Genomic DNA, 10,414 nt, shown 5'->3' on the forward strand with positions numbered 1-10,414 from the left:
ATCTATCCTGGCATGCAGTAGCTTTGTATAATAGCTACTATTATTAATAATATATTCATTTCATCCTGCCAACAATCCTATGAGATAGCTATATAATTCAGCTCATTTTACTGAAGGGATTTAAGGCTCATTGAGGTGAAGTAACTTGTTTGAATTTATAAAACAAGTAAATGACAGGCTCAGTGACTGTGGAATGAATTAATTTATACACTCGGCAAATATTTATTGGCACCTGCTATGTGTCAGACATGGTTCTAGGTGCAAATGAATGAATGGATGGATGGCATCCCAAGAACCTAGAAGCAGTGTTTGTCACCACTATGTACTCAATAAATATTTGCCAAAGGTTGAATTCCATTTTATTACTTCTGTGGATCTTTTGTCTAAAATATGGAAAATAAATTCATATTTTGAAGTCCTAACCCCCGATTCCTCAGGATCTAACATTATTTGAAGATAGGCTCTTTACAGAGGTAATCAAGTTAAAATGAAGTCATTGGCAGGTCCTATTCCAACGCGACTGGTGTCCTTATAAAAAGGGGAAATTTGGAAACAAACATACACACAGGGAGAACGCCACGTGAAGATGAAGGCAGGGATCAGCCAAGGAACACCAAAGGTTACCAAAAGGGAGACGACAGTTCTGGCACAGATTCTTCCTAATAGCCTTCAGAAGGAAGTAACCCTGCTGACACCTTGTTTAGGACCTCTAGCCTCCAGAACTGTGAGACAAACACATCTCCGTTTCTGTAGCTACCCAGTTTGTGGTACTTTGTGACAGCAGCCCCAGGAAACTCTGACACTTCATGAGTTCACAGTCTAGAGGAGAGAAGTCTCCAGAAAGACTCAGAGCCCCATGTACTAAGAGCCAGGCAAAGAGGTGCCCAGCATTAGGGGGGATGGGGGGTGCACAAGCCTAGAGCAGTATGAGCTCATTTAGGTGACAAGGTAAGAGGGACAGGCACTTGAGCAAAGGCTTGGGGTATAGAAAAAAACAAACAGAAACCCTGGGCAGTGTTTTTTAGGAAACAGTGGTGACTTTTATGTGGCACCTGCGAAGGGAAACGGAGCAGCCTACAGCCCCCAGAGAGTGGTGACCGGGCATCTGACTCCTGCTGCAGAGCCTGCTTGGGAGCTAGAGATTACTGGTGACCTTGGTTTCTTCACGGGCATTTTTCTTCCTCCCTGGGTTTCTTTGGTATGTTTTTCAAGCCCAGAGTGAGCGGAGGATATGACATTTGCTTTCTCTTATGGCCCCTGAAGGTAGCCCAGCGTAGGCACCCTGGGCCCGGCAGAGGGCGCTGAGAGCCTCCAGGCGCCTGGGTCCGGAGCAGTGAGTCAGCCCCAGGCAGGCTGCTACAACCTGGGCATCTTCAGCCACCAAGAGGGCAGTCCCAGGTCCCCAGCACTCTCATCTCCCTACTCGACATGACTGCTGCCCCCTGAGACTACAGTTGTGTCCAGAATGCCCTCCCCTGAGCCAGGACGCAGCCCCACTTAATCCCTGGCAGGGCTGGCAAACCCCACTGACCAGTGAAGTCATCACTTTTGCTCTGGATTTGGCTGTGTGACCTCAGGGGAGCCATTGGGCTCAATGTACCTCAGTTCCCGAAAGACGTAGTAACAAACAGTCCCTGAGAACACTCAGCATCCCAGGCTCAAAGCTAACCACTCTGTGTACAGGGTCTCATGATCTTTCCCAGCCCCTAGACTGTGCTGGATCCTGGGAAAACAGATAACCAAGAAGCAGGCACAGTCCCGAGGGACTAGGCATCACTGCACCACTTTATAGATGAGACAGCGGGGGCTTGGAGAGGCGAAGTCACTGGCACAAGCTTTCAGATTCCAACCACACCCCTCCCATCCCCAGACTGAAAGCACCATTTCCCCCACCCTTGACAATTATGGCCCAACTGGAACCCAAGTTCCTGTGTCCCCTGCAGCTTAGCCAGCATGTAACAGGACTCCAGTCCAGCTCGGCTACTCACCAACCACATGCCCCTGGGCTGGTCTCTCCACTTCTCTGGATCTGTTTCCTCATCTGTAAAATGAGAGAACCTTCTAGTGCTTACCTTACCTCATAGTCATCAAATGAAAGCACGCATTGTAAAGTGTAAAACACTTCCTTCCTTCTTTCCTTCATTCATTCAGTATTTACTAAGCCCCTTCCTTCTTTCCTTCCTTCCTTCCTTCATTCATTCATTCAGTATTTACTAAGCCCCTTCCTTCTTTCCTTCCTTTCTTCCTTCCTTCATTATTTACTAAGCCCCTCCTTGGTGCCAGGCTTTGTGCCAGCTCTGTGCTACATCCCAGCCTTGAGGGGGTTGGTCTGGGGACTATGCCTCCAGTTCTCTGTGCTAAATGCCCTAAGTGACATGTGCCAGAGCACAGCCAGGGAAAGGGCTTCCAAGTCTGCCTGAGGCAGCAGGTGGGCACCCTGAGGACAAGAGTTAGCACTGAGACCAGGGGACAAGAGGGAGTATCCTACACAGAGTGCTCAGCTGTGCGTGGCCCCAGCATCACCCTAGTTTTCCAAGGATCCCGCAAGCAGCAACCACCCATCCCACCCAACCTGCAGGCTTCCCAGGAACCCGGCATGGGACAGGCCCTGGAAGACCCACACCTGTCCTCTGTCAGGATACACACATCTGAGGGCATGCCCCACAAAAAGACTTGGCCATCTTCCTATCTCAAGAGAAGCAGCCCATGATGCTCCTTGTTGCTATGGCAACTGGGCCCTTGTTTTTCCTTCTTCATAAATAAGCTATAAATAGACAGGGCAAACCTGGGCGCCTTCCTTTGCATGAATTAGAGCAGCTGCTCCAGGCTTCAGGGCCCTGGCACAGCACCCAGGTGCTGAGCCTCACTGCATGGGCCGCAGAAACACAGCCCTGCTGGGAGGGGCACACAGGGCTTAGGGCAGGCTTGCAAAGTGCGTATTCCCCCCACCTGCTCCAGATTCTCCCAAGGCACTGAGCAGATTCTGGGGTCCAACTGAGACCCCCAGAATCCAAATCACTCATGGACCTGAGTTTGCCCACCTCAGTTGATGGCCAGCCAGAATGAGCATCCCTCCCTCCTCCTATCCAGGGCCTGTCACAAGTCACAGTGAAATCATGAGAATACCCTCTACTTCCATAGCGCATTTGAACCCACTAATCCTTTCCCCACCTGGTCTAATCATCATGGTTACCATCTCTTTCCTGAAACCCTTCTATGTACCAGTTAAGCGCTTTACATGCCACAAACCCCACTAATTCCCCCCAAATACCCTCCAGGATCACCAGCTTACAGGCTGCGAGCTCTCTGCCAGGAAAGAGAAGGTATCTGGCCCAAGGTCACACAGCTGATTAGCAAGAGAACTGGAACCTGAACCCAAGCCTGTCCTGGTCAAAACTCTTGTTCTTAATCTGAGCCTCTCCTGCCAGCATCTGATTCTCTTAATAACTCCTGGGAGAAAGAAAAGCAGGTGGGGTCTCCTAAGATCCCCTAAGTGGGGAAGGAGCAGAAAAGAAACTGAGACTCAGAAGGACTAGGGACTGGCCCATGGCCTCACAGTGAAGAAGAGTCAAAGCTGAGACTTGGGGCCCTGGAAGGCAGGCTGCAGAAGTGGGGTTTTCTGCCTATAAAGGGAAAGAGTCAGGGAGACGGGATTACCTGGTAAGTAAAGGCAGTCTTCCTGGAGGAGGTAAAGCTGGAATAGGGTGGTGGATGACTGCAGAGAGAAAAGGAAAAGCATTTCCGACAGAGGGAACAGCTTGGAAAAAAGTCTGGGAGGTGTGACAGAGCATGGGGGCTGCAGGGTGGCAGGTAGGTCTGTGTGGCTGTGGGCCAAGGGCAAAGAGGGAGAGCTGGGCAGGCCTCAGTTAAGAAGGGCCTTATAGACTGGCTCAAATGCCTAGGCCTGCCCCAAGGGTTCTGGGGAGCCACAGAAGGCTTCTGAGCAGAGAAACAGCATGACCTTTCTTGGGAGAATGGGCTACCCACAAGCAGATGCAACACCTGAGGACAGGATGAGGCACCCAAGAGCTGCTAAACCATGGCTGAGGGGCGCTTTCTCCCCCAAACTTGCAAGGTCCACATCTGAACATACACCCACCCCCACCTCAGTGAACATCCAGCTGCGTTACCTTCTATAAAGTTCAAACCTGCCTCACCTGAGGCAAATGCTTCCCCATTCATTCATTCATTCATTTAGACATTCCTTAAATAAAGTCTAATCTTGTGTCTGGCACCCACAGAGACTCTGCCTTCCAGAGAAATGGATACAGAAATAAACAAAGGATCAGAAGGTTCTGATAGGGACTGCCCAGAGCACAAAGAGACTCAAAAGAGAAAGGTCAACTCCTCCAGGGGAGGGAAAGTATCAGCAAATGCTTTAAGGAAAACTGTGATTATAAACAAAACTGAAAAAGATGAGCAGGAGTTGGCTGGCTGGGGTTGCAGGGAGGACAGGATGGGCATTCCAGAAGGAGGGGGTGATCTGAGCCTACAGGTGGAGGCAGGAAATAGCCTGGCATGCTGGAAAGCAGAAAAGGAGAGGAGTGGGAAGGCATGGTCAGCTGGAAACAAGGACAGGTCCTAGGCCAGAAGTGCTGGGAGCGCCCTAGGGTAGGAGGCAGGGAACAATGCCAGTCACGTTGCTGTGTGTGAAGATCAACCTGACAGGTGGAGCAGACAAGGAGAGGCTGGAAGTAGGAGAGTTGGGGAGGAGGAGCTACGGCCACAGACCAGGCAGGAGAGGAAGGTGGCCTAGGCTAGAGTGGTGGCAGTGGCAACAATGAGAAGGGACAAGCTCTAGAGATAGTACAGAAGATCAGACAGACAGGACCTGGCTGAAAATTAGATGCAATGTGTGGGGGGAAAAAGAGGAGTTGACATTGTTCTCTGGGTATCTGCCTTGGATGGCAGGAAAGTCCATGTGAGGCCCAAAGGTCCCATTGGAGGTCCATGCAGGCCTGGAGCTCAAAAGAGGGATCTGATCTGGGGACAGAGGGAAGGGAGTTCTCTGGCAGCCGTGAGAAGGCTGCACTTGTCCAAAACATGAAGATGTCACAAGAGAGTAGACAGACAGAGAGAAAAGAGCTGGGGACAGAAGCTGGGGGTGGTCCTACTCCAGGTAAAGATGGGCGAGAGTCAAGAGAAGGGGACTAGAGAAGAGTGACATCATAGCCACCAAGATCAGAGCAGGAGGTGCAGGGAGAGTCACGCAAGGTGAGGGCAGAAGTGTGTCCACAGAGGAACTCTCACCTCTGGCGCTATGTCAGCAAACAGAGAAGACTTTAATACTACTCTAATAATACTCAGTGTCAGTGCTGTGAGGAGATGAGCACTTTGGCAGTTTGCTAGTAATAAAGTGGTACAAGCTTTCTGGAAAGCTATAATTCAAGATTCTGGAAAAAGTTCAGAACACTTGACCTCCAAAATTCCCCTTTTTAGGGATCTATCCTCAGACAACTATTGGTGTGTGAAGATGTTCATTGTAGTATTATTTATACGTATACATTAAGTTGGATATTTGTTGGATAATGGATTATATATTGAATGTTAGAAAGGATTGTACATTTATAATATCTAGCAATATTACAATAAAATTTAAAATTCTAAAATAGCTGGGCATTTTGGTGGGCGCCTGTAGTCTCAGCTACTTTGGAGGCTGAGGCAAGAGAATCGCTTCAGCCCAGGAGCTGGAGGTTTCTGTGAGCCGTGTGACGCCACAGCACTCTACCAAGGGCGATAGAGTGAGATTCTGTCTCCACAAAAATAAAAAATAAAATAAATAAATAATAAAATAAAATTCCAGAAGCCACTTTAATGTCAAGCAGTGGGAGAATGGCTAAATAATTTATGGTGGAATATATAAAACCATTAATAACTGTGTTTTCAGGCAGCACCTGTGGCTCAGAGAGTAGGGCACCGGCCCCATATACCGAGGGTGGTGGGTTCAAACCTGGCCCTGGTCAAACTGCAACAAAAAAATAGCCAGGTGTTGTGGCAGGCGCCTGTAGTCCCAGCTACTCTGGAGACTGAGGCAAGAGAATCGCCTAAGCCCAAGAGCTGGAGGTTGCTGTGAGCTGTGATGCCACGGCACTCTACTGAGGGTGACAAAGTAAGACTCTATCTCTTAAAAAAAAAAAGGAAAAATTGTGTTCTCAATGCATGCTTAAGATCACATTCAGGAAATTTAACATGGACTCGTATTATTGTCTGATATTCAGTCCACATTCCAATTTCCCCATATCACCTGCATGATTTTTGTGATCTAGGGTCTAATCAGGGATCCCATGTTGAATTCAGTAGTCACCACTCATTGGCCTCCTTCCTCTGGAACAATCCCACAGATGTTTTCTCTTTGTTTTGTCTTTCATGAAGGAGCCAGTTGCTTTGAAGAGTGGTCCTCAGTGAGGACTCGCCTGATGATCAGGGCTGCTCAGCGTGTTTGGCAGGAGCATCTTTTAATGAGGTTCTGTCCTTCTCAGGACACCGTATGAGTGGGTGCATGATACTGGCTTGTTGCAGTGTGAGGGTGTCAAGTTTCAGCATTGGAGTAAGGTGGCATCTCTCAGCTTTCTCCATTTGTCAAGGTACCTTTTTCTCTACATAATTAAAAAGTAAATTGGGGATGAGTCTTTGAGACTAATGTCCCATGGGTGACAGCAGTCACTGATGACTCTTGCCTGGATCAGTTACAGTGATGTAGGTTGCGAGATGTAGGTTCTGTGTGTCACCACTCCTCAACTCAGTTGGCATTGCTCTGTGAGGAAGAATTTCTCTTCTGCCCCCTCTGTGCTTTATTTCTTTTTTTTTTAATTTGAGGTTTCTTTTTTTATTGCACATGTTATAATCTATTCTTGCTTTTAATTATTTTTATCTCCCATTGTCTCAAATCTGGCCAGTGGGAGCCCCTTCAAACTGGCTCCCCACTGGTTTGAGTTCTCCTTTGCTTTCTGTACAATGAGTTGTCCCCAGTGGTGCAGTGAAGCAATTGCTAGATCGGTCCAGCCACGTGGAGCGCAAAAGTGACCACTTGGCTCTGAACCCACCAGGGGACTTGAAGGAGGTCGTGAGCATGAACTGAAGCAGCAGAGGTTGGGTGGACATTCAGAGGGCTTTCTCCAGCAGGGCTGACATCCAGGGCTTTGGTGAACAGCCCCACAGTTGGGGGACAAGGCAGCTGCTTTCAACGGGCTGTGTAAGCACAGGCCACCAGCCCGCTTGGGCATCCTCTCTTCACGTTCACTCATTTACTTCTTGCATGCAGATGGATATTAATAACAGTACAAAGATAAAGAAAAACTCTGTGTTCTTTTCCAATTTCACTGAGGAAAGAAAAAAGTAGGAAGCAGTGCCCTGATTTTAGGAAGAAAAAATATATGTGTGCCTGCAAGAATGAGTGTGTTAGTGTGTAAGTGTGTGAGAATGTGTGTGTGTGTGTGTCCCATTCTTTTCTATCTTGCTTTCTTACAATTGAGATCTAGTATGCGTGCTTAAAATGCACAGATTTTAAGGATACAGTTAAGTGAGTGTTGACAAATTTAACCAGCACCTGAACCAAGATCTACAACATATCCACCACCACCCCACACCCTAGAAGGGGCTCTCATGCTTCTTCTGGTCTTCTGGTCAATCCCCCATAAAGGCAACCACTTTCTAATGCAGGCGTCCTCAAACTATGGCCCACAAGCCGCATGTGGCCCGCCTAGGACATTTATCCAGCCCACCAGGTGTTTTTGCCGCCGCTGCCTGTCCTGCTTAGCAGCTGACTCATCCCGGGGCCCGCAGTCCAGCGGTCTGAGGGACAGTGAACTGGCCCCATGTTTTAAAAGTTTGAGGAACCCTGTCTAATGTCTAAAACTTCTCAAAGTTCACACAAATGGAATCCTGCAGTGGGCACACCTCTTTTCTTTTAACTGCCAAGTAAAATGGTGGCGGGAAGCCCAAGAGATCCGCTGCTGCTCCAGAATATTTCTGAGGCCTTCCTGGGGAGAGAGAAAGATGCACAGCACTGACATCCTTCTGTGGATTCTTGCTCCAAATCCCTGCTCCCAGGCTGGTAGCTGAGAAGGGGACCCAGATGGGTTCATTCCCCTACCCAGGAAAAAATCATCTTCCACAGCCCAGAAACCATGGCCTTGAAACCCCGCTGGACTTAGGACACTGTCTACCCAGAAGTGAGACTCAGCCTCTCTGACTGCGGGGACCCTTGGGGACCATGGCCCTGTCCTTCTGCCAGCATGTATGGCAAGCAGCACCAGCAGCCGCACGTCCTCCTGCACCTCCGCTGTCAATCTGCCCGCTGCCCTGGGTTGTTTACTGGAAGCTGGCCTCCCTGCAAGGGTTCAAAGCCCTGGCCCTGGGCACGTCTGCGGCAGGAAGCAGGCTGGGCGGTAATTGGCCAGGCTGCCGTGCTAAGTGGCCCCACCAACCCCGCATCTTCCTCCAGTAGTCGCCTTTGAGTGGCTCCATGCTGACCTTCCAGGCCTGCAGGGACTTCCTGCCACATGCCAAGCCAGCTCCAGGAACAAATTACTTGTTCCCCAAGAAATCTATTAAAAGGTGATAGCAGTTTGGAGGACAGGTGGCCAGGGGGCCCCTAGCACAGGAAGCCTAATGTCTTCCATTCCCGAGGGCCACCAGTCAACTCCCGCTGAACTTGCTGGCCCAGAGGGAACAGAGCTAGACTCTAACTTTCAGGGCTGAGAAAAAATGACTCAGAGACTGCTGTCCTTGAGGCCCAGCTATGGCTTCGTGAAAAGGGAAGAGACAGGACCTACTGTCCCCCATCTGCCACTTCTACTGTGTGTGACCTTCGGCAGGCCACTCAGCCTCTCCGAGCCTTCCAACCTATAAAGGGGATAAGCCCCACCCCTGGGGTTGGCAGAAAGCAAATATTTACAGGTGCCAGACCCATAACAGGTGCTGGGGGGGAGGAGGTGCTGATCAGAAGCAGGCTATATTTACTGCATGTCCCAGCTGAAAGAGAAGTGAACCCAGAGTGACCTGCATTTGTGCCCACATCTGGAGCAAGGCTGGGCTGAGCCACAAGATCACATGGAGTGCAGCTGAAGCTGGAGGAGCTGGGGTTGGGTACTGGTTTGCTCTGGGTGAGGAACTCTTACCACCTCCAGCAAGGCTCTGGCTGATCAGTGCACCACTGGGTGAATGAATGAATGAGTAAACTAATGAATGAATGCTCACCTCCGTTGTATTTGTAGTAGGCTGAATAATGGTCCCCCCAATGATGACCTCATCCTAATTCCCAGAATGAATGAAGATGTTACCTTACATGATAAATGGACTTTGCAGGTGTGATTAAGGTAAGGATGAAATGGGGAGATTAGCCTGGGTTATCCAGGTAGGCCTAATGTCATCACAAGGAGGAGGCTCAGAACTGAGGCCTTAGGTGGGATTTGAGAGAGAGGTATCTGAAATAGAAACAGGTGACATCAAGACCTGGGCCTTATAGTCGTGTAACTTACATCCTCTGGACCCAGTTGGGCCCAAACTGCAAAGTACTATTTTGTCATATGCTGGAACGCTGCTGTACCCACCTGACCTCATATGGACACCCATGAGATTTGCCTCAGTTACTCTATAACTCACGGTCAGGTGCTCCCTCTCTCCAAGGGTGTAGAAGGATGCCAGGACCTGATTTTGTAAAGGTGAGTAGTTCTCTGTTACAGAAGTAATGAACTTGCTTCTAAAACTAGGCGTCTGTACTATGACCCTCCTGCTGGGACCCAGCACACACACCACACCACAACTTTACCTGCCACAACATTGGCTACGCCAGCCAACAAGGCCACGCACAAGGTAGTTCACACCAAAGCCCAGACCACTTGAGCTTTGACCCTCACTTAAAACACAATCTCCCAAGTCACCCATTACACAGATTGCAGCAGGGTTCCCGAGTGCAGGATGTGATGTCTCCAAAAGTCCAAAAGTGTCCAACCTGCAAGCCCACAGGCCACATGCTGATTTTGTGAGGACTTTGTTTTATTTACCTATGGTGTCAGATATCATGAAACGTATGCACGAACCTTTTTTTATTAAATAATCTGCTTTTATTAGTGTCTGCGAATTTAATGTGTGGCCCAAGACAACTCTTACACCTCTAACATGCGGCAGAGGAAAAAGAAAGGTCGGGCACCTTAGACCATGGTACGTACTCAAAAATTTCATCAACGTGAGCGGCACCTGTGGCTCAATGGGTAGAGCGCCGGCCCCATATACCAAGGGTGGTGGGTTCGAACTCAGCCCCAGCCAAACTATAACAAAAAAATAGCCGGGTGTTGTGGTGGGCACCTGTAGTCCCAGCTACTCTGGAGGCTGAAGCAAGAGAATCGCCTAAGCCCAGGAGTTGGAAGTTGCTATGAGCTGTGATGCCATGGCACTCTACTGAGGGTGATAAAGT

The sequence above is a fragment of the Otolemur garnettii genome, unplaced genomic scaffold (genome assembly GCF_000181295.1).
Source record: "Otolemur garnettii isolate 467f Iridium unplaced genomic scaffold, OtoGar3 scaffold00014, whole genome shotgun sequence".
Lineage (NCBI taxonomy): Eukaryota > Metazoa > Chordata > Mammalia > Primates > Galagidae > Otolemur > Otolemur garnettii.